Source organism: Triticum dicoccoides, chromosome 2B (assembly GCF_002162155.2).
Source record: "Triticum dicoccoides isolate Atlit2015 ecotype Zavitan chromosome 2B, WEW_v2.0, whole genome shotgun sequence".
In the NCBI taxonomy this organism is placed as follows: domain Eukaryota; kingdom Viridiplantae; phylum Streptophyta; class Magnoliopsida; order Poales; family Poaceae; genus Triticum; species Triticum dicoccoides.
Genome location: NC_041383.1, coordinates 684,499,012 through 684,524,448, shown reverse-complemented (window position 1 = coordinate 684,524,448; position 25,437 = coordinate 684,499,012). Strand labels below are relative to the sequence as shown.

General features: G+C 46.2%; 1 pseudogene; it reads right to left on the bottom strand.

Annotated features, from left to right (window-relative positions):
• LOC119361145 overlaps positions 1-22,961 on the bottom strand; it is a 25,895-nt pseudogene extending 2,934 nt beyond the window's left edge.
• Between the last annotated feature and the right edge of the window lie 2,476 nt (positions 22,962-25,437).

Genomic DNA, 25,437 nt, shown 5'->3' with positions numbered 1-25,437 from the left:
CCCCAAGGAGGTACTTTCTCTCCTTGGTGGTTGCCCCCTCCTCCTCCTCCAACCTATATATACTAGGTTTTTTGCTCTACTGTATACACCAGTTCTTCTAGTTCTAGTTCTAGTTGGTACTAGTTGACTAATTAGAGCTAGGCTAATCCTTTTGTTCTCATAACTAGAAGCCTTGTGTGGTTCTAATATCCTCCCTCTAATTCCCCGGTGACGATTAGCTCTGGACGCTGAAGCGCTGCCGGATCGTGAAGGTTGCACTCTTGCAACCAATTAGAGAGGTCCTGCTTTTGGTCTTTGGTTCGAGGGACTGTTTGTGGGCGGTACGAGGGATCGCTCATCAACGGTTTGAGAGACACCAAGTACGAACTACACCGACACATTCTTCTTCCGCTGCAACTCAGTGTTGGTAACGATCATGATCCCAACCCGTTATGCATCTTCATATTGATCTTGGTTGATCATAGGCGCAATTTTTGTTTTGTTTTCTACTATGTTTCCCTACAGTGGCATCATGAGAAGTTATATGAGTAGGTGCAGGTTGCGATCTAGATCACATGTGAGTGTGAGGGTTGATGTTCTTGCTATGCTTTCCTTGAGTGTTTCTTCGGTTCAATTCATCGACAACATGTTGTCGTTGTTTACAAGGTTCTGACAATCGATCGGCTTTGTCTGTCGATGATCTGCTAACAGTTCCTTGGGCTTCACCATAGTTGAGAATAGTGAACCATCGCGTACACAAGAGGGTGCTAAAGATGGATGATCTTCTAGTGGGTCATGCCTATTTGACGAAGTCTACTGTGGGGCTAGAGATTTTAATTAAGTCTCTTGTTTCACATACCCCGAAAGTTAATCTAGCATCAAGAATCATCGCCTAAATTGTGGACGTAGGTAGCTAGTATTACTTGTTAAAACTGATTAACTTCATAACTAAAATTTTGCTAAAACCTATTAGAGATGTCTAACTTGGTCGACAGGCCGGCCGAGTGCTCGGCCTGTTGCGCTTTCTCTCTCGCTCGCGCAACATACCCACATGCAGAGCTGGGGCCACCAACTGTCCAAGTCTTTTTTTCATCCTTATCTTTTCACGATCTCCACCACAACCACTCATTTTTACGCTGCGGCCTCTTCACATCTCGTCTTCTACCTCATCTGTTTCTCCACCTTCCTCTGGCCTATGAGCTGGAAGCCTCTAGCGGCTGAGTTGCGACGAGCTTCTCCGACGCCAGATGGCAGCTTCGATCAAAGCTGCAATTGTTTGTGTCTAGTGCTGGAACTAGCGAGTTCTGGTGCTACCACCGATTGCAACGATGCTGGAACCAACACGACGGCGAGCTGCAAACCGACTGCATCAGGTGATGGAACCAGCGATCTTTGGTGATGCTACTAGCTTGTTGGATGCTAGAAATAGCACGACAACAAGCTGCAACCGACGACGGTGCTGCTACAAGCGTTAGGGGGCACAACTACAAGGAACGAGACATAATGCTACTAGCGATGAGGTGAAATGCTGGAACCAGCATGGAGGAATGCTACGACTGGCGTAATTTTTTACTGGAACCAAAGAAAGTAGAGGCTTCAACCAACATGCGTCGACACTTCAAACAGTACTGAAAAATGCTATGACCAACAACGACAAAAGTTACAACCGGCTTTGAAAACAGTATCAACTGGATACGGGTTGCTGGAGGATGGCCACCACACAGCCGCAAAAGGCTCCAACCGGCAGTGAGAAAGCACAATCGGCTTCTGATAAAGCTTCAAACAGAGAACGACTAGCTAACAATGGCGAGCGGCGACGACGGAGCTACGTGGCAGTGCACTGGGTGTTGCGAAGGATGTGCGGCAAGCTATGACGGCGGCTGGTGGTGATGCTTGAACCCGCACATGGTGGTGCTGCAACCCGGGGATGGAAGACACGTCGAACTGCAAAGGCATGCATATGGATAGATTTCTTTTCTATAGGCTCGGCGGAGCTGCATCCGGTGAGCTACGGCGGCGAGCCAGCGAGTGGCGCCATGGAGCTTCAAGCGCGATGTCGCGGGTGCGAGCAAGCATCGGGATGAAGAAAAGGACATGCGTAGAGGACACAACTAGCAAAATCGTGCGGTCACGAATGTGTACATGGTGCGGCTGCACGGCGTCCGGCCCAAATTTGGGCCGGCGCGATGGAAAGCCCAGTTATTCCCACTAAATATAGTGGGATCAAGGTGAGATGCCCATTTGGTCTCCCACTTGCATCCTGAGTCGGCGGGGATAGCTCTGGAGCTGGCGGCGCGTGTGTTGTTCGTGGTGGACGATCGCTGCAGCGGGGTATCACCATCTCTACCATCGTTGGATTTTTTTGCTACCCTCCATCTTGATGATTCACCGCCTGCTTCCAGGCTCTTTGGCCTCATCACCTCCACCTTGTGCCTGAGAGAGCAACACGATGATGAAGAGGTCGAGATGAAATGGGCAGCCATCGAGGAGCTGCCTATCTGGGACAGGCTCCATACCTTGCCCCCTCTCCACGCCAGCGCCAATGCCGACGGAGCTCATCCGCTGGAGCCGGTCGACACGGGCCGGCTAGGGGCAGCGGACTGGCAGGATCAAGTTACGCCTGCTTTGCCGCTAGCGCCACTTGATGGACAGGGTCGGCATGCGGCAACCGATGGTGGACGTCTGGTGGCGGAACCCGCGCGTCGATGTCGAGTGCCAGGTCATCGATGGCAAGACGCTCCTCAACTCCGCCATCTCTAAGCTCTCGGTAAGTAATTTTTTTCTCTTCTATACTACAACTCACCTCACCACGTGTTCTCTCAGATGCCTTCATTGCCATCTGCAACTGCTCACCACCATGTTGGGCTTCAACCATATAACAAAGAAAGGATGAAGGATCCACATCCTCAAAGATGTCACCGGCATCCTTAGACCATCCAGATGAGTTTCTTCCTTCTAGAGTGAGGTAAAAGCACCACAGGTCCTAGAACTTGTTTAGCATGTGATGATTTAGTCCTAGAACTTGCAAAAGTGAACTCTCTAGTCCTAGTACTATACATCCATGTACTTGCTGATGGCATCCCCTCTTTCTTTCCTTCCTTCCTCATCATCACTATGTGTCCACATGCAGGATGGCCCTTCTCCTTGGACCCCCAGGTTGTGGCAAAACCACCCTTTTGCTAGCACTTGCTGGAAAGCTAACAAAAATCTAAGGTATCCCCATGCCCATCATCTGATGTTATTCCACTTTTTCCACGGTCACATGTACTTGGTCATTCATATAATGGTCTGAAATTGCACATTAAAAACAGAGAGAATATTGTATGTCATGTATTTCAGTACTACTGTACTTCCTTTACTAACATACCATGTATGTATGTGTGCGTGCATTGGTAACACGAGAACTTGACTACAATGGTGTCAAGCTGCAAAATTTTGTTCCAGAAACGACAACATCTTACATTGGTCAGTATGATCTTCATATCCCTGAGATGACTATCACAGACACGCTCGACTTCTCTGCAAGATTCCAGGGCGTTGGCAGAAGAGCGGGTGATTTTTCTTTTCTGGGGACTTGGATAACTAAAAGTTTTCTAGGGACAATAGGCAACTAAGTAATTGAAGCAAATGCCCCAAAGTCATAAAGACATTGATTTTAGGATATTAATTATCCATTCTATCTACTAAACCAAGTGCTCTCAATTTATTGTAACAAATATAAATCATGAAGGAATTCATTAGATGCTTCGAGTTTGACTGCTCCTCCTTCGCCGGTCTTAGCCCAGCAAGGTAAGTGTTTTTGGCCTTTCCTTCTATGGTGATTCACATTGGTTGGGTCAGTGTTGCTGCGTTGCCATTGCATTACCCGCAGGCTTTTGTTATGGTAGGATTGTTCATCTTGGGATACGATGGTGGTAGTGGATCTTGTGTTCCAGATTCTCTCAGTCGGTTTTTTCTACCTGCAGTGTTGTGGCTAGGTGGTGAGGAACAGAGAATCAAACGGGCAGACCATGCGGGAGTGAAGATGGTGACCTTTGCTGACCTGCTTATGCCCCACCCGGCATCTCCTTAGTTATCTTTCTCAGTTCCAGTAACCTTCTATCATCTTTTCTTTGGGGGTCGAGAGGAGAAGACCACGATGAAAATGATGAATGGCTCTCATATGCATTATTGTTGATCTAACAAATAGCCCATATTACCTTATCTTCTCCTTTGAATAAATGTTTGCAGATTCTAGCTTAGCCCTATGCACGTGCACTATTATTATTATCCACACCGTTCCGTCATGCAAGTGAAAGGCAATAATGATGATATATGATCAAATGATTGAGATGAGGAAAAGCTTGTATGAACTCGCCCTATCTTGTTTTTGTAAATATGATGAGTTCATCATTCCTGATTCAGCCTATTATGAATGAAACATGTTTGCAATGACAATTAGAGATTATAGTTATTCATGCCATGCTTAATTAGCTGGGACTTTATAACGGTTTACCTTGCGTGCAAACATGCTATTACAATGGTTGTGATGTAGTATGATAGGATGGTATCCTCCTTCGAATGATTTTTGTGACTTGACTTGGCACATGTTCATGCATGTAGTTGAAACAAAATCAACATAGCATCCACGATATTTATGTTCATGGTGATTTATATCCTACTCATGCTTGCACTCAGTGTTGGTTAATCTAAATGCATGTTTATGACTGTTGTCGCTCTCTAGTTGGTCGCTTCCTAGTAACTTTCTAGCCTTCACTTGTACTAAGCGGGAATACTGCTTGTGCATCCAGCTCCATAAACCCTAAAGTTGTTCTATATGAGTCCATCATACCTACCTATATGCGGTATTTACCTGTCGTTCCAAGTAAATTTGCATGTGCCAAACTCTAAACCTTCAAATGAAATTCTGTTTTGTATGCTCGAATCACTCATGTAGCAACTAGGGTTGTCTATATCTTCCATGCTAGGTGGGATATTCTCACGATGAGTGGACTCCGCTCATCATTCACGAGAAAATGGCTTGTAATCGGGATGCCCATTTCCATGCTTAAATCAAATCAAAATAATTGTAAACAAAACTTCCCCGGGATTGCTGTTAGTTGGACGGTACCCATTGTTTTGGACCAGCCATGAAATGAGTTTGTTGGTGATGGGGAGTATAAACTTTACCATTCTGTTTGGGAACCGCCTATAATGTATGTAGCATGAAAGATACCGAGATCTCTTGGTTGTTATGTTGACAATGAAAGCATATCGCTCAAAATATTACTTATCCGTGTTTCAAAACTCAAGCTCTGGCACCTCTGCAAATCCTTGCTTCCCTCTGTGAAGGGCCTATCTATTTACTTTTATGCCGAGTCATCATCCTCTTATAAAAATCACTAGTTAGAGAGCACCACCATCATTTGTATGCATTGTTATTAATTGATATTGAGTATGAATGTGACTGGATCTGTTTTGCCATGAATTACAATGTCTAATCAGTCCTTGATCTTCAGGTGTGTTGTGCATTTATGTTTTGCGGTCTCAGAAAGGGCTAGCGAGATACCATCTTGTCATATCATATCATGATTGTTTTGAGAAAGTGTTGTCATCTAAGATTTATTATTATTACTCGCTAGTTGATTATGCCATTGATATGAATAAATGTGAGACCTAAATGTTATTGTGAATATGGTTAGTTCATAATCTTTGCTCTAAACTTGAATGCTGGCTTTACATATTTACAACAAGCAGATCAAACAGAGTTTGTAGAAGTTTTTCTTTATCACTTTCAGTTTGTCAACTGAATTGCTTGAAGACAAGCAATGGGTTAAGCTTGGGTGAGTTGATACGTCTCCAACATATCTACTTTTTCAAACTCTTTTGCCCTTGTTTTGGACTCTAATTTGCATAATTTGAATGGAACTAACCCGGACTGACATTGTTTTCAGCAGAACTGCCATGGTGTTATTTTTGTGCGGAAATAAAAGTTTTCAGAATGACCAGAAACTTCATGGAGATAACTTTTGGAATAAATAAAAATATTGGCAAAAGAATCAGTAGAAGGGGACCCACACCTATCCACAAGGGTAGGGGCGCGCCCTACTCCCCTGGGCGTGCCCCCTATCTTGTGGGCCCCCTGGACCTCCACCGACCTCAACTCCAACTCCATATGTTCACGTTCGGGGAGGGAAAAAATCAGAGATAAGAATTAATCGTGTTTCGTGTTTTACGATATGGAGCCGCCGCCAAACCCTGTTCTTCCTCGGGAGGGCAGATCTGGAGTCCGTTCGGGGCTCCGGAGAGGGGAATATGCCGCCATCGTCATCATCAACCATCCTCCATCACCAATTTCATGATGCTCACCGCCGTGCGTGAGTAATCCCATCGTAGGTTTGCTGGACGGTGATGGGTTGGATGAGATTAACCATGTAATCGAGTTAGTTTTGTTAGGGTTTGATCCCTAGTATCCATTATGTTATAAAATTTATGTTGCTATGACTTTGCTATGCTTAATGCTTGTCACTAGGGCCCGAGTGCCATGATTTCAGATCTGAACCTATTACGTTTTCATGAATATATGTGAGTTCTTGATCCTATCTTGCAAGTTATTGACACCTACTTCGTGTTATTATCCGGAAACCCCGGAGTGACAATAGTCGGGACACTTCCCGGTGATGACCGTAGTTTGAGGAGTTCATGTATTCACTAAGTGCTAATACTTTGGTCCGATACTCTATTAAAAGGAGGCCTTAATATTTCTTAGTTTCCAATAGGACTCCACTACCAAGGGATGGTAGGACAAAAGATGTCATGCAAGTTTTTTCCATAAGCATGTATGACTATATTCGGAATACATGCTTACATTATATTGATGAATTGGAGCTAGTTCTGTGTCACCTTAGGTTATAACTGTTGCATGATGAATGCCATCCGACATAATTATCCATCATTGATCCATTGCCTACGAGTTCGTTTCATATTGATCTTTGCTTAATTACTTTTCCGTTGCCACTGTTACGATTGCTACAAAACTGCTATTGTTACTTTTGTCACCGCTATCGTTACTTTCATACTACTTTGCTACTAAATAATTTTCTGCAGATATTAAGTCTTTCAAGTGTGCTTGAATTGACAAGTCAGCTGCTAATATTTGAGAATATTCTTTGGCTCCCCTTGTGTCGAATCAATAAATTTACGTTGAATACTCTACCCTCGAAAACTGTTGCGACCCCCTATACTTGTGGGTTATCATGGCCGTGCCCGGAAGGTGTGGAGCGGGGGCAGTGCAGCAGGGGAGCAGATGAAGATCATCAACAACTTGTCACATGGCAACTCTAAGATGCTAGCGCCCACAAGCTGTAAGACACTATTCCCCGCCTAATTAGTTTTTTTTTTTTGTTCGTAGAGTTCTTACTCAATATATGTTTCTGGTTGTTGTAGCAGATTGGATCGGTGGAGATGTTTTATTTTATGATGACCAAGTTTAACAAAATCACATGATCTTCTTTTAAGTTAGAGAAAAAATGATGTAAGACGACGAGAAAGGCCCCGATCAGCTGCTACGGCTTGTGGTGCTCTGGCGCATTGATGGCCTGCAACACATGATCGTTTTCTAAAATTGGTGTAACTATCCAATTAATTACTGTTTTCAACGAGACGAGAAGGAGAGTATTAATATGGCTTGTCCCATTCAAGAACAAAGGACATTCTTAAGTTAACTTCATTCTAACAACCTTTCTTTCTGGAGAAAAGTATGTTTTTGGTCTCTCAAATTTACAAAAAGTAGACATTTGATACTTCATTATTTTTTTTGTTGACATTTCGTCCCTGGTCTTTGAAAACCGGGTACGTTTCATCCAAAACCAGAGATGAAGTGGTATATATATTAGGCTGACGTGTCCCTGATTTTGACTAAAAAAATCTAAAGTTGATTGCCGCCTGATCTCTCTCTCATGCAGCAACATCATTTGGCCGAGCAGATTGTGTGCGTTCGACTTCCAAACGGAGCTCAAGGCAGGCCACCTTGCGATGTTGGCCGAACACGCGCAACACCAGGTTGCGGCCGCTCGCGAGCAGTAGCAGGGCGTCCATGAGCGACAAACTTGCGGTTGTAGAAGGCGCAGACAGCACACGCGAAGAGTAGCACGGCCTGGTCGCGGGTCCAGCTCTAGAGCGAGGCGTCGCGCTGACAAACTACTCGCTTAGCCGGGAGTTGCCCTCCGTCTAGGTGTCTGCACGCAACTCCAGGCAGTGTGTGGGAGCTTCTGGGACCGGGTCGTGTCTCGTGTGCGCCAGCTCGACTTTTTGTTAGACACCTCTATCTCTATGGTCCTCGCCGTGGGCGGGAACTCCGATCGTCCGCACGAACTTGGCTCTATGGCGGATGCCAGCTTCGGTCCACGCCATGGGCGGAGGCCCACCGCGGCACCACTGCGGCCTCTCGCGATTCAGGCGTGCTGGGTTGTGTCCTAGCAGGCACGCCGCCTCGGTGGTGAGCGAGAGGTAGAGGTTGGTGGCGGGGACAAGGCGTTGGACATCTCATATTCATATATCAGGATATCCACCATGACGTCCCCATCCTTTGTGCCGGACTTCTTTGTCTTCCTGGAGGTGGAAGCCGCCATGGAGATTGGAGAACACCTTGTGCAGCAGCGGCTCGGCAACCATGGCCTCGAGAGAGCTCGGCGGGGCAACGTCGGTCATGGATCTGCTACTTCTGCTCGTAGATGGCGAGCAGTGGCGCGGTGGTGCGAGCTAGTGCAGCGCGCGCTTGGCCACCAGCGTGGGGTGGCCATCCTCGAGGCTCGAGCTCGTTGCGTCGCTGTCGATACGGAGGCCTAATGCACGAGAGGTGGTCGACGAAATGTTGCTTATGCATCCCACACGGAGATTTTCTTTTTAGGTAACCACACGAAGAGTTAAGATGAGGTGGCAGTCAACTTTGGTCTTTTCTAGATTTTCTACTCAAAACAGAGACACGTCAGCCCAATGCCACTTCAGTCCTGATTTTGGATTAAACATGTTCGGAAACACGAGGGACGAAATATCGACGGAAAAAAGATAAGGGGTCATATGTTCGAAAATTGCTACATGGAAGGATAACATGCATGTGTGTAAATTTTCAATACAAGATACGTAAAAATGTGGGTTGTGCAAAAAGACAAATCTATGGCTTTTCAACACATGATACCATTCATACCAAAAGTCCATAAATTTGTTCATTTTACACATATCGTATTTCAAGGTATTTCATTCTAAAATTTTACACACATGCAGATCACATCCTTGTGTACTTTTATAAAAAAAAAATCAGATTTCTTTTAAACAAAATTTTTGAATTTTGAATTTTTCAAAAAATTCGGGCTCCATGGGAGCTCCAAAATGCCGTTCTCCTCAAATGTCTGCTTTTTAAAACTTTTTTTTGCGAGGAAACTTTTTTAAAGTTGAGAGACCAAAAACATATTTTTCTCTTCTTCCATCCATAGTACTCCCTCTGTCCCATAACGTGAGACGTTCTTTGACACTAGTGAACGTCCCATGTGGGACCGAGGGAGTACTTGTATATGATGGATAACGACTACTCGGCGCACCTTGGGACCCTCACATGGTAGACAGATTTGTCAGCTGATCGATAAAGACGCGAGCAGTCCAAACGTGAACCCGACGCCCGTGGTTGGCAGCCACATGTTACCGGCGATGGACTGCGCCATGGTGAACTTACTGGCCTTGGCCTGGGTCCGTTTGGATTCTATTTGTGCTCGGCATGTCAATATTGGCGCGCCAAATAATCGGTGGAGGATTCAATTGCCGGTCACTCACAAAAAAAAATGGTTAAGAAATCAGCAGGGAAACTGTTAGCGCTTGGTGAACCAAAAAATTGGATGAGGTCCAAACAATAAAATTGGACGGGTTGCTCGGGGCATTGCACCAAATAGATCTGATATCTTCGTGCAGAGGGTAAAAGACAAACCATGAGCGTTTGGGGGAGGGCTAATGCTAAATAAATCACATCCAAGCCCCTCATTTTTTTCATAAATTAGTTCAAAACTGGGGTGGGGGCATTGGCCCCCTCGTCTTAACACACCAACCGCCGTCTAACATAATAAAAAAATACCCTTTTTTAAACTTGAGAGTAAACAGACTTCCTCTGGATCTTGGGAATTGTTAGATAGTTCGCAAGCTTGAACCGGAGATAGTTAAATTTGACACTCGTGTGGATTCAACCAAGTGGAATGGATACAGTTGTCGGAGAGAAGCGAATTTCACTATCCTGATTGTTGGTAGTCTTGGTCGTCTTCCATTACCTATTTCACGTTGTGTTCTTTTCTCGATTTATTTCTTCTCACGCGTTTAGGATAACATCATGTTTGTCTTGACAGTAAACAAACTTCCTCTAAATCTTGGACGGGCGACAAGCGAGCGTCAAGTGTCCAAAGTCCTACTCTAAGTCGCATCAATATTCGTGAGTGCACCTCGGGACACTCACATGGTTGACAGATTTATCTTTGATAAGACGCGAGCAGTCCAAACATGAACCCGGTGCCCGTGGTCGGCAGCCACATGTTACCGCCGATGTACTGCACCACAGTAAACTTACTGGCCTCGGCCTGGGTCCGTTTGGATTCTTTCTGTGCTCGACATGTCAATATTGGCGCGCCAAATAATTGGTGGGGGATTCGACTATCAGGCACTCACAAAAAGTTGGTTAAGAAACCAGCAGGGGAAGCTGTTAGGGCTTGGTGAATGAAAAAATTGGACGAGATCCAAACAACAAATTTTTGGACGGGTTGCTCGGGGCATTGAACCAAACAGACCCGATATCTTCGTGCAGAGAGAGAAAGACAAACAATGTGTGTTTGGGGAGGCTAATGCTAAATAAATCCCATCCAAGCCCCTCATTTTTTTCATAAATTGGTTCAAAGGTGGGGGTGGGGGCATTGGCCCCCTCGTCTTAGCACATATCTTTGCCTCGGGTAGTATGTTGATATGTTGTATTTGTGATGTAAAATATATATTTTTATATCAATTGGACCAACCTAACCAAAAATCATGACTACGCCACTGGCATGATCCCCAAGCCACGTGCGGCGCCACCTCTCCCTATAGTTGTGGTTCCTCCTCCATCCACGTCCGTTGTGCTTGGCGAAGCCCTGCGGATAGTTTCACCACCACCATCACCGTGCTGTCGTGTTGTTGTAACTCATCTACTATTCCGCCTCTCTTGCCGGATCGAGAAGGCGAGGACGTCATCGAGTTGAACGTGTGCTGAATGCGGAGGTGTTGTACGTTCGGTACTTGACCGAGACGGATCATGAAGGTGTACAACTACATCAACCACATTGATAAACTCTTCCGATTAGCGATCTACAAGGGTATGTAGATGCTCTCCCCCTCTCGTAGCTATACATCTCCATGGATAGATCTTGCGTGTGTGTAGAATTTTTTTTGTTTACCATGCAACGTTCCCATCACCTACTGTCCATTTTGTGCTCAGCCGTTCATCATCTCAATTGGATTTTGGACAGGTAATTACTAGGCACATTATCCTTTCATCTTTTTCTATACTACACTGCAAATTGCTTAAACTCTGGTATTCATATCTTGCTGCTGTGTGGAACATTTGAATTAGAAAAGTAGTATTACAATGCGCAAAAATACGTAACCATTCCATCATAGAGGGAGCCGAAGCCTCAACATCTTTTGCCTGTACTTATAAATGAGCAAATTTTAGTTTGGTGGACAATTATTTCCCTAAGTACCCAACGCGACATTCAAATGAAAATGGTTTTGCTCGTATTAAATTCAGAAGAGAGAAGAAATTAGTACAACCAGGGTCATTGCATGATGCCATTGGGCACATAGAATTGACTCTTAGTGAGGAGTATGCAGTGATTTGGCATTTTGAGTTGGGGAATTCTTCAGTTCAGGCGCATCTAGGGAATTCTTCACTTTCCATTCTCCAATGGATAACGGTTGTTAATTGTGTTCTAAAAATATTTATTTGTTTATCTGATCATGCTCTAAATTAAATTGATCTATGCAGATTCACCTATTTTATATTCTCCAAATAAGTATGGAAATGACTTCTATTTTGCCGTAAGCATCCATATAGGAAAATTCATTTTGATGTGCCAGCTCTAGGTTCATAGATGTCCATATCATAATTTAGCCTACTGATATGACTGTTTTGATTTTCTTGTATCTGAATTTGGATGTACCAACTGGTTTTTATGTCTTGTGTATCACAACAATGGCTATTGTGATGTTGCAGTAGGGATACACCATTAGAACTTACCTTATTCTTTCAAGAGTTACGATCTACTCTAATGTATCTTTCAAAAGCTCAAAAATCTTGGTTTAACTAATGGAAACACAGCCACGAGCGTTGGTATTTTTCTTGGGTTTTTGCAGGAAGAAGCGAACATTCATGTACAGATTCAAGCATCTACTCCAACCACTTTTTCACCACTCCAGGCAGAAGCGCAAGCACTTCTTCTTGCAGCCAACATATTCCAGCTCCTCCAGGTCTAGTTTCCCACTTTTCTCCCAGATAATCTCACCCTTGTCAAGGAGGCGGCACCTAGGAATGTCACTGCTGGCACTGTTCCTTGGGCGGTCACGGTCAGAAAGCAACTTCCTCATTTCTGGAGGGCCACCCAAGAATTGCAGCCGTAGGTGTTTCACATCTACAAGGAAATCAATGGTATTGCTCATAATGCAGCTCATTAGGTTCTGAATCGTTCCATGGAACCCGTTTTTAGGTATTTTGGTTCAGCTCATAGGTATAGAACATGCCATGTAATCTCTCTCCTCTCTTCTGTAAATCTCTAGGGTGTTTTTCTTTATCCTGTATAGTGTACATGCTTTTGAACTGGATGAATTTGTCGCCTTCGACGCTTTTCTCTGTTAAATAAAGCTTCTACGGTAATGATTACCTGCTAACTTGGGCATACAAGTTTGTCATTTTACAGGTTCTGTTATTTGGAACACTTTTTCCAGTATACTAAACCCCTTTGAATGCATTAGTGGCCGTATAGAATTATGGACCACCCCCATCAAAAAACACACATCTTCATATGCATTTTTAAAGCTGACATTTTTTTCAAATAACAGAACACCAGCAGTTGTTTATTCACTTGTCATTGCACGAGAGTGTGGCAGGTAATAGGGATGCCCAGTCCCGAAATGAAAAGAAATTGTATCTATGTTGTCAAAAATAAATTCCTTGGAAAGTGTTGGTAGGGAAGGCACCCGTGGATACGGCTAGCCATGGATTGTGAAAGAATGTTGGAAAAAAACTTTATTTTTTGTTTAAGAACCGCCTATGACGTATCTAGCATGGAAATTCTGGGTCGTTTTCATTGACAGGAAATGCATGCCTCTCAAAACAATTTTATCTCTTAATTTAAGCTTTGAGCTCTGGCACCTCTACAAATCTCTACCCCCCTCTGCGAAGGGCCTATCTATTTACTTTTATGCAATTTTTATTTTTATTTTGAGTCTCCATCTTCTCTTACAAATCACCAACCAGGGAACATTATTGTCAAACTTGTGCATTGGATGTAGCTAATATTTGAGTGTGTTTCATGAGTGGATCAATGATTGAGCATAATGGTCTAGCGATAGCTTTCTTTAGCGTTGATATTTTGAAAGACATGGTTGCTTGTTAGTATGCTTGAGTATTGATGTCTTCATGTCAAATTATAGACTATTGCTTTGAATCATTCAAGTCCAAATGTCCATGTTACAAAAAATAGAGTATATGATGAATATGATAGGTAGCATTCCACATCAAAAATTCTGTTTTCAATTGCTACTTTACCATGATGAGTTTTATGAGAAAGAGTTATTGATATGATGCTAGGAAAAATAATTGAAATTATCATTGATCAAACTTATGCACTTTGCTAGCATCCACACTTCATAAATTACTTCTTTTATCATTTACCTACTCGAGGATGAGTAGGAATTAAGCTTGGGGATGTTGATACATCTCCTACGTATCTATAATTTATAAAGTATTCATGCCATGTTTACAACAACTTTATATGGTTTTGGTATGATTTGCATGGAACTAACCCGGATTGACGCTGTTTTTAGCAGAACTACCATGGTGTTGTTTTTTATGCAGAAATGAAAGTACTAATCTTTTTGGCGAATTTTTATAACAAAAGAGGCACTAGAAGCTTCGTGGGAGGGCCAGAAGAGCCACGAGGTGGCCATAACTCACCAGGGTGTGCCAGCCCCCTCAGGCGCGCCCTGGTGTCTTGTGGGCCCCACGTGGCCCATCTTCGCGTGAAACCAACGCCAAAAATCCTATAAATACAGAAACCCCCAGAAATAACCCTAGATCAGAAGTTCCGCCACCGCAAGTCTCCGTAGCCACGAAAAACCAATCTAGACCCCGTTCTGGCACCCTGCCGGGGGGGGGGATTCATCACCGGTGGCCATCTTCATCATCCTAGCGTCCACCATGATGAGGAGGGAGTAGTCCACCCTCGGGGCTGAGAGTTTGTACCAGTAGCTATGTGTTTAATCTCTCTCTCTCTCTCTCTCTCTCTCTCTCGTGTTCTTGAGATGGCACGATCGTGATGTATCGCGAGCTTTGTTAATATCGTTGGATCATATCGTGTTTTCCCTATCTATCTTGTTGTGATGAATTGAGTTTTCCCTTTGAGATTTAGTTCTTATCGGATTGAATAATTTTATGGATTTGAGAGCACTTGATGTATGTCTTGCTATGAATACCCGTGGTGAAAATGGGGTATCATATTGATTCACTTGATATATGTTTTGGCACTCAACTCGCGGATTCCCGAGGTGACATTAGGGTAATCTATGCATAGGGGTTGATGCACGTTTTCGTCTTTGTTTCTCCAGTAGAAAACTTGGGGCACTCTTTGAAGTTCTTTGTGTTGGATTGAGTATTATGAATCTGAATTTGTTTTGGTGTTATTTTAGTACGAACTCTTCATAAATCGATTGGAAAGAATAACTTGGTGTTATTTTAGTACGAACTCTTGGATAGATAGATCGGGAAGGATAACTTGGTGTTATTTTGGTATGAACTCTGGGATAGATCGATCGGAAAGAACAGATACAAACAATTTCTTCTTATGTTCTCCACTAGATAAGAAGTTTGGAGTGATTCTTGATCGCACGTTGAGGGGTGGTTATATGATCCAATTATATTAGAATTGTTGAGAGATTGCACTAGCGAAAGTACGAACCCTAGGCCTTATTTTTAAGCATTGCAATACCGTTTGTGCTCCGTTTTATCAATTGCTACCTTGCTTTTTTTATTGTTCCTATTGCAAAAATCAATATCTACTATCATTACTACACTTGTATCACCATCTCTTTGCTGAACTAGTGCACCTATACAAATTATCATTGTATTTGGTGTGTTGGAAACACAAGACACTTTTTATTATTTGGTTGCAGGGTTGTTTGAGAGAGACCATCTTCATCCTACGCCTCCCACGGATTGATAAATCTTACGGCATCCACTTGAGGGAAAATTGCTACTGTCCTACAAAATTCTGCGCTTGGAGGCCCAACACGAGTCTACAAGAACAAGTTGTGTAGTAGACATCACTCCACTTCAAGGGGGACCCTTCTACCAGTGCCTACGCTTGTCAAGCCACCATGTCGCCATGCACTAACTGAACTGTTCTGGCCAGAGCTGCCATTACGACGACATGGTTCTGCCCGAGAAGGTGCACCCACCATCCTAGATCGAAATGCCTACACAAGCACATCAATTTGTAGCCTCACATGAAAATTCTCCTTCTCCTTATGCTTAGCAAACATGGTAGTGAGTTATTCATCATTACTAACTGTCACCCATTTCTTTTCCCCATCGTAGTATTTGTATTCCACTTCATCAAGCAAACCCCAAGGATATTGGCTGCAAATTACCTCCCCAAATTGTCTGAAACTCTAATTACAAGCCACTAGCAACAGATAATCGAAACCTCCTTTGAATTTCTCCTTATTCTTTGCATTCAGGATGTACCGGTCCCTTCTAATATGCACCAAGAAAGCAAACCGCAAATCCATCCTAACCCACAAACAACAGAGGACACCAATAGCAAAATCAACCGCAAACCAACTCGAATCGACTGTTGAAATGCACAAGGAAGCTCAAGCGGAACAGGTGGCATGACTTACCCCTCGGGAACCCAGTCCTGGACGCGGCGGGTCTCCGGCCCGATGCATGCCTCGCCAAATACTCCGGGGTCGCCGCTTGCCATTTCACCCTGGGGTTCACCCTCCTACTTCCTCTTTGTGCACCAGCCCCCCACCTATCAGCGCTCTGGCCGGGCGCACGGAAGGAGGCCCTGCCGCGGGTCGAGCAGGTGGCGGGCACAGTGGCGGAACGAGCGCCCCACCCGTGGCGTCGCAGGAAGGTGGCGGCGGAGCAGGTAGCAGTGGAGCAGGTGGCAGTGGAGCAGGACGGCCGCGGCGGCGCAACTGGTGGCGGTGCCACAGGACGGCCGTTTGGGAGCAGGTGGCAGCGCACGGGATAGATTAGCATCAGGTGTGCCCGGTTCGGACCCTAGGGTTTGTCGTTGTTGCGCGGTCCCACATGTAAGCTCCGGATCCACTTCCACGCAGTCCCATGTGTAAGCTCCGGACCCACTACCACTAACTCCAACAAGTGGAATGGACTCCAGTCTGGCCGTTTGGCCTCATCATAGTAGCTACGCACAGACTAGGGGCAAAACTGAGCATGATTCACAACTGAGGGCAAAACTGAGTACATGGACACCACTGAGGAAAAACGGATAATTAATCCTAAATACTTAGTAGGTACATACAATAATAGCTAATATCAACAAAGCACTTACAATGCAACGTAAGAAGTAGTCTAATATCTAACAATGTAAACTACAACCTAAAGCACAAAGAAGACATGATCCTTGATGATATGAATGAAGAAGCTCGACACCTATATCGAAAACAAATTGAAATAAATCTCCTAACTATATCATGAGAAGGACCGAGGTTGATCATCCACTGAACGAGCTACAGTAGTTAGGCACTGACTAAGGTGCACACATACACGCATGCACGCACACGTACACTTGCGCACGCGTGCAGGCATGCGCGCGCGCACACACACACACAAATTTGTCCATAGGATGTCATAAGCCGTTGCAGCTTTGAGCTTCTCCTACCTAGTTTGAGATTTGAGTCTCTATTCCCGGTTGTCTTCTTTAGAACTCCCTCCGTAAACTAATATAAGAGCATTTAGAACACTACTTTAGTAATCTAAACACTCTTATATTAGTTTACAGAGGGAGTAAGTGTGAGTCATCGTAGCCAATGTCAATCTTGTTTTGTTACTCCTTACGTTAGAGCGAACCCACAGACCAAGAAAACAGGATGGCGATCTCGGCTAAATGGCGAAGAGGCGCGCACACACACACTACACTAAGTGTGCAAATTAATCACCACATTATTAGTGAAACAGTGTTACCTCCAAGAGCCTACCAACTATATAGAAATCATTGAATATTTAAAAAAATAGCAGACCCAATTTTTAATAGCAAGTTCACATTATAAAGCAGTTTTACTTAGAACGCAAGTCGCTTTATTTGGTGAACGCTTTGCAAATTGTACTACAAGGAGTAATATTATTTTAGTACCAAGTACATATGCACATCATCAACATATTATTGAACCCACCCTAATATGTTTCACATATTTGACCCAAAAAAATGTAGCATATGCCAATTATTAGGAAGCAAACTTCTCATAAACATCTAGTGTACTCCAGATTTTTCTATTTGCATATATCTAATCATAAAGTCCATTATCAAGATATATTTGTATACCACACACTTAATAAGAACGACACACACATACATATATGCCACGCTAAAACAAAATTCGCAAATTAATCCAATGAGACATGGAATTTTGTCATTTCTTATTATCACATTTAAGTTGAATAGATTTAAACATGTTTTAAGGTGTGTTTTATTGAGAGATTGTATTTTAATTTTAAAAAATGTATAAAATTACCCCAAAAATTAGCAATCATTGTGAGTTTGAAAAATGAGTTCCAAATTAGCAACTTTTAATTTTTAGTATAAATATTTATATTTATTTGACTCGCACTAAGGTCCAATATTTGGTGGACCCAACCTGTCGGCCTAGTTGGCATGCACGTGTTGTTGGAAATATGCCCTAGAGGCAATAATAAATTAGTTATTATTATATTTCCTTGTTCATGATAATCGTTTATTATCCATGCTATAATTGTATTGAAAGGAAACTCAGATACATGTGTGGATACATAGACAACGCCATGTCCCTAGTAAGCCTCTGTTGACTAGCTCGTTGATCAATAGATGGTTACGGTTTCCTAACCATGGACATTGGATGTCGTTGATAACGGGATCACATCATTAGCAGAATGATGTGATGCACAAGACCCAATCCTAAGCCTAGCACAAAGATCGTGTAGTTCGTATGCTAAAGCTTTTCTAATGTCAAGTATCATTTCCTTAGACCATGAGATTGTGTAACTCCCGGATACCGTAGGAATCCTTTGCGTGTACCAAACGTCACAACGTAACTAGTGGCTATAAAGGTGCACTACAGGTATCTCCGAAAGTGTCTGTTGGGTTGGCACGAATCAAGACTGGGATTTATCACTCCGTGTGACGGAGAGGTATCTCTGGGCCCACTCGGTAGGACATCATCATAATGTGCACAATGTGACCAAGGGGTTAATCACGGGATGATGTGTTACGGAACGAGTAAAGAGACTTTCTGGTAACGAGATTGAACAAGGTATCGGGATACCGACGATCGAATCTCGGGCAAGTACAATACCGCTAGACAAAGGGAATTGTATACGGGATCGATTGAGTCCTTGACATTGTGGTTCATCTGATGAGATTATCGTGGAACATGTGGGAGCCAACATGGGTATCCAGATCCCGCTGTTGGTTATTGACCGGAGAACGTCTCGGTCATGTCTGCATGATTCCCGAACCCGTAGGGTCTACACACTTAAGGTTCGATGACGCTAGGGTTATAAAGGAAGTTTGTATGTGGTTACCGAATGTTGTTCGGAGTCCCGGATGAGATCCCGGACGTCACGAGGAGTTCCGGAATGGTCCGGAGGTAAAGATTTATATATGAGAAGTCCTGTTTTGGTCACCGGAAAAGTTTCGGGTTTTTCCGGTAACGTACCGGGACCACCGGGAGGGTCCCGGGGGTCCACCAAGTGGGGCCACCGGCCCCGGAGGGCTGCATGGGCCAAGTGTGGGAGGGGACCAGCCCCAGGTGGGCTGGTGCGCCCCCCACACAAGGGCCCAAGGCGCCTAGGGTTTGTGGAGGGGGTGCTTCCACCTAACTTGGGGGGCAAGTTTCCCCCCTCTCCCCCCTTGGCCGCCACCCTTAGATGGGATTGGGGCTGCCGCACCCCTTGGGGTGGAAACCCTAGAGGGGGCGCACCCCCCTCCCTCTTCCCTATATATACTTGAGGGTTTTGGGGCTGCCAACACATGAGTTTCTCTCCCTCTTGGCGCAGCCCTACCTCTCTCCCTTCTCCTCTCCCGCGGTGCTTGGCGAAGCCCTGCAGGATTGCCACGCTCCTTCACCACCACCACGCCGTTGTGCTGCTGCTGGACGGAGTCTTCCTCAACCTCTCCCTCTCTCCTTGCTGGATCAAGGCGTGGGAGACGTCACCGGGCTGTATGTGTGTTGAACGCGGAGGTGCCGTCCGTTCGGCACTAGGATCTCCGGTGATTTGGATCACGACGAGTACGACTCCTTCAACCCCGTTCTCTTGAACGCTTCCGCTTAGCGATCTACAAGGGTATGTAGATGCACTCTCCTTCCCCTCGTTGCTGGTTTCTCCATAGATAGATCTTGGTGATTCGTAGGAAAATTTTGAATTTCTGCTACGTTCCCCAACACGTGTAGGAGGTCGTTGTGCACCGATATGTTGCAGAAATAGAAGACGAAGCCGCTGTTCCTGGAGCCGTTGACACGTCCCTGGGCCGTGACAATGTTCTTCTGGCTCAGGAGCGGGGCACGGGCCAGGAGGTGACAGTTCTGGAAGACGGCGACGGCGTCGCCGAAGACGAAGTCGATAGTGCCGATGATGCGGCAGTCATGGTAGAATTGGCAAAGCGAGTGTGTGTAGAGTGTGTACTGGTGGCCCTCGAAAGCGCAACGGTAGAACACGGAAAGGTCTGAGTCGCACCACAGCGCCACCGCCTGGTGCTTCTCCAGACCCGTCGCGTCTAGTGCGATTAACCCGGGGCTGACCACCGCTGCAAGTGCAATGCATGCATAGTACATAAGGTCACGTGTTTAATCACAACTACCAATATGAAATTAATGGGTTGGAGTGTTTAGAGAGTAATTATATCTGAGTTGCATGCATGATTTGGATCGGAACATCCTCTCTGAGTGGCCTACACGCAACGAGACATTGACGTCGAACCCCTCAAGTGGAGTATGAAGATGACATATATACTCCTAATCCATCCACATCGCAACTACCCGGAGCTCTATTAATGTATGTTGCATGTTCTTTATTATTCAAGTTAGGCATGTGAATTACTTACTACAGAGGGTAAGGTGCCAAGAGGAGCTAGGGCTTGAGTGTGCGTGTACATGTTCAAGATTAGAGCCACACTATATTGGATACTAGTCCAAAGCAGAAAGCAAGCTGGGTGGGTAGCTTGAGTCCATTACCCAAAGATGCATGTTGCTCGTGCGAAAATAGTTGCTATCGGCTGGGCGAGATCACGCATCTCTGAAAGTGCTAATTATCGACTGGGGGTGAATAGGCGATTTTTATAAAAGTCTTCAAAAAGACAATGTCTTCGAAGACGTGAAACTAAACTAGCACATAAATAGTATATAGCGGAAGATAAACTATAGTGGGCATGCTTGCATGACAATAACTTTTAAAGTGACTTGCAAAGACAAACAACAACTAGGTAGTACGGACCAGTTAAGGAAGATAGTGTGAAGACAAAGATACAGTCAGAGGAGATGTGTTCACACAATGTCTTCGAATAGAATGAGCATGCAAAGGCTTCATGAAACAAATAGTAAGTTAAGGGGAGAAGTGACAAAACCAGTTGCCTGGAGCAGACACAAGATTTGTTTGACCAGTTCCACTTGTTGTGACAACTGTATGTCTGGTTAGAGAGGCTGAGATTGAACTCAAAAGACATAGTATTCACCTTATTCCCCTTGAGCTAAAATACGCAAATCTCGCTCAATGACTCGGTTAAGTCTTCGAGGTAGACTTCCAAACCTTCACAGACTTCATTCACCGGCAATCCACAATGACTCTTGGATGCTCAGAACACGATGCCTAACCAACTGGAAGATCGTAATCTTCAAGTGTAACAAGTCTCCGGTTCACGCGAAACAGAAAGGCTTCAATGATGCTCAATCACTTTTGGGTTGTGTGTGTTTCCGGTTTAACCTCGCAAGGAATCTCTCTCAATGGCTTCGGAGGTGGGTTGCTCTCAAACGACAACAGCTGTGTAATAACTCAGAGCAGCCACCAACTTATGGTGGAGGGGTGGGCTATTTATAGCCAGGAGGCAACCCGACATGATATGTCCGAAATGTCCCTGGGTCTGTGGACAACTGACACGTGTCTAACGGTCGTATTACAAAGACATGCGACAACTCTACTTGGTCTCCATGTAAAGTTGACTAAACCAACTCTCGAAGAGGTTTCCTCTCATTATCTTCACTGGAAGACATAGGATTTTAGGAGCATAATGTCAGTTTCTGACTTTGTTTACCTTGACCCCACTTAACAGTGTGGTGGTTCCTGTGACTCAAGGAAAGATGAAAATGAAACTACCAAAAGACAATGTCTTTGCGCTCCATTGTATTCAACTGAATGTCTCCACAAACCGCCATTATCTTCAATGTATTTATACATTTTTAGGGGTCATCTTTGATGGTAAACTGAATCAATAAGTGCTTCTACTTGTGGTCTCCTGTGAATATCACAAACACATTAGTCCCTCAACCAAGTTTGTTGTCAATACTCTGAAACCAAAAAATGGTGGCACTAGATGCACTTAAAATTTTCCCTTTTTGGTGATTGATGACAAACTGGTTGAATTTTTCAACGAGGAAAATAGTGTGTGAAAGTTAATGAACAAGGTGTTTGGCTTCATGTATTTGGAGAGGCTCCCCCTGAAGATGAGCCTATAAGTAATTTGCTTTTGAATGCAAATGCACATGGCAGGTTTTGCTTTGCGGAGATCTCCCTCTTTCTCGGGAAGTCAAAGCATTGTGCATACAAGGAAAACTTTGAAGATAATGTAATGCATATGGAGAAATGGGCGTCTGCAGAATGACTTCATGCGCATAAGGTGAAGTATCATGATCGCGCAAGAACGAGGAGTAGAAAATGTAGTATACGTCCATTAGGACTTAAGTTTACAACCCAAAACGTCACATGTTGAAGAAACGAGAGTTGAAAACTTAACAAAATAGCCAAGCCCAGACCATAACGCCCGCTTGAAGACTGTAAACACATACGCTTCTCCTTCTTTGTCATTGAATGACCAAAAAGGTGTGAAGACATAGGGTGTCTTAACAACCCCTAGAGGTGCCGAAGATGTTGTAGCAGCTGGGTCGACACTGGAGTTGGGTGGAGTAGTAGAGCCTGATGCAGAATCTCGATGCAGCGAAGTTATAGCCGGAGAAGTAGCATTATGTTCTTCATCAACCACACAAGCATGAATAGTCGGTGCAGATGATGAACATTCAGAGTCTTCAAGGGAAAGAGTATCACGCCACTTCTCAGACGATGGAGGCTTGGAGCCAAATTTGAAGCTTTCCTTGAAGCCATCAGCAGCAAGATCTTCTTCAGAGCATAATAGTGTCAAGCTCTTCCAAGCACGGCGATTAGCTTCATGTGCCATGAAGGCATTCTTGGTTGATAGGTTGTGGATGCGATTGATATCAGGTATGACACTCTGCATCTAGCACTTGAATCATAGATTGTCGGAGTAATTGGCCACGGATACCCCGAAGACGGCGAGACAATAATTCAAGACATGGGGGCTAGCAAAGCCCCTCAGTCCGACTTCCCGGCTGCTCCTGCCGGCTCCCCGTCCGACTGCTCTGCCCGGCCGGCTGCCAGCCGCTAACTGCGCCGACCAGCCGGCTACCGACTGCGCCAACCAGCCGGCTGCCGACTGCAGCCCGACTCGACACCGACGAGACGGCCGTACCGCGGCGTCATCTACAGTGTACCGTGTCCCCTGGGCATTGATTTATAAAATGCCCCAGGGGACAAACATGACATGCACCATGCCTAACCTATGCCACCACCCGTGCCTACCACTATATATAGCTAGCCGTCGGAGTAATTGGCCACGGATACCCTGAAGACGGCGAGACAATAATTCAAGACATCGGGGCTAGCAAAGCCCCTCAGTCCGATTGCCCGGCTGCTCCTGTCGGCTCCCTGTCCAACTGCTCTGCCCGGCCGGCTGCCGGCCGCTGACCGCGCCGACCAGCCGGCTGCCGACTGCGCCAACCAGCTGACTGCCAACTACAGCCCGACCCGACACCGACAAGACACCGATGAGACGGCCGTATCGCAATGTCATCTACAGTGTACCGTGTCGCCTGGACATTGATTTATAAAATGCCCCAGGGGACAAGCATGACATACACCATACCTAACCTATGCCACTACATAGCTTGGTTTGTAAGCTACCCAAGATAGCTTACAACCAATGCTACCACCACCCATGCCTACCACTATATATAGGTAGCCATCCATCCACCCAGGGACACGCTCTCTCACGCATGCATTATAGCTAGCAAGATAGCTAGCTAGCACACACACATATTCATTCGGCCAAGCACACACTTGTGCTCATATGCATATACGAGGCCAGATGCCTATGGCACTGATCTCAGATACAGCTCCAGGAGCACTCTGTACTAGATATATCAGATACACTCAGACATGCAACAATAGGAGTATTATCTCTCCGGAGAGCTCCGAAGCTAGGTAAGCCACCGCGTGCTACTCGCATACCCGCTCTCGGTCCTATCAGCAGCAGTCTTACCCTCACACTAAGCCCTTTGGCATCTGTCGTCTCGCATCCCCCGTGAGAATACCACGGCAGTTGGCGCCCACCGTGGTGTGGTACTTTGCTACCACGCTGCTGCCGGTTTTGCAGTCCGGACAGGACCATCTTCGTCATCATCACCGTGGTGTCGCGCCGTCTCTTCGGTAGCGCTCGGGGGCTCGACACCGACATTCCCCCGGAGCGGCCGCGAGGGGTGGCACGTCCTCGCCGTCGGTTGCGCCTTCTTCACCGCCACCGTTGCGACGCCGGCCGGCCGGCCGCGCGCGCCGCATGTGGTGCCTTGCCTCGGTCGGCCGTGTCCATCCACGCGCAGCTCGCGTCGGCTCCTCTCCGCGCTACGCCTTGCTCTGGTCGGAACGTGCATTCGCTCCTCCACATGTCATCTTTGCGAGCTAGCTAAAGGCAAGTCAAAGTATGGTCAAATGATAGCCATACATGCCTCGTACACTTCCCAAACTCATAGCCCAGATAATGGCCATGCACTACCCAAAAAATCTCAGATGCAAGTCAGGCCATGGTTGTACTCGTACGCCAGCTCGCCTGCCTTCTTCTCCATCCGCGCGAGCGTCGGCCTGGGCTCGCAGCACCGCCCCGCTCCTCCCCCGCGCGCGCAACGCTCTGCTCCGCTACGCCCGGCCTCTTGCCTCGTCTCTGCTCCGCCTCTAGCCGCGGGAACGCGCAGTTGCCGGCGCCACGACGGCCGCCCTCAGGCTGCCTTCATGCTGCTCCAACCCCATGCCCGTACGCATGCACATGGACGCCCATCCCTGAGAAACTCCCACCAACACCAATGGCACTCTGCACCAACCCAGGTCCGCCGCGCAGTTGACCGTCTCCCGCTGACGACCTCGTCCCGCACCGCGTCGAGGTGCACGAGCAGGCAGCGCCTATGGCGCCCCTGCATCCTCCGCCTCCCCGGGACCTCCGTGCCGGCTCCTCCTTCTCGCCTAGCCGGCCCCGAGCGCCCGGCTCCCCCCCGCCTGGTCCCCCGCGGCCCACGCCTCGTTGCCGCTCTTCCGCAGCTCCACGACCGCGTTGCTGCCTCCTGCCGCGCGCCGCCTGCCGTCTCCGACTGCTCCACACGCCAGCTCCTGCCCCCCCGTGGCCGGCGGCGTCACCCGCGCGCGCTTCTCCACCACCACCAGCAGCGGGCCGTGCGGCGCGCCCCCTCCGCCCGCTTGCCGTAGCCGTGCGCTCCGGCTCCCGCGCAACCGGCCACTGCCGCGACTCTTGCCGGCTCCGGCTCCTCGCAACCCGGCTGCCCCCGCGTCCGGCCTCCCGCCCAACCTGGCCGCGGCTCCTCCCGGCACCCGGCGTCCGACCTCCCGGTTCGCCCCCGCCGGCTCCGCCT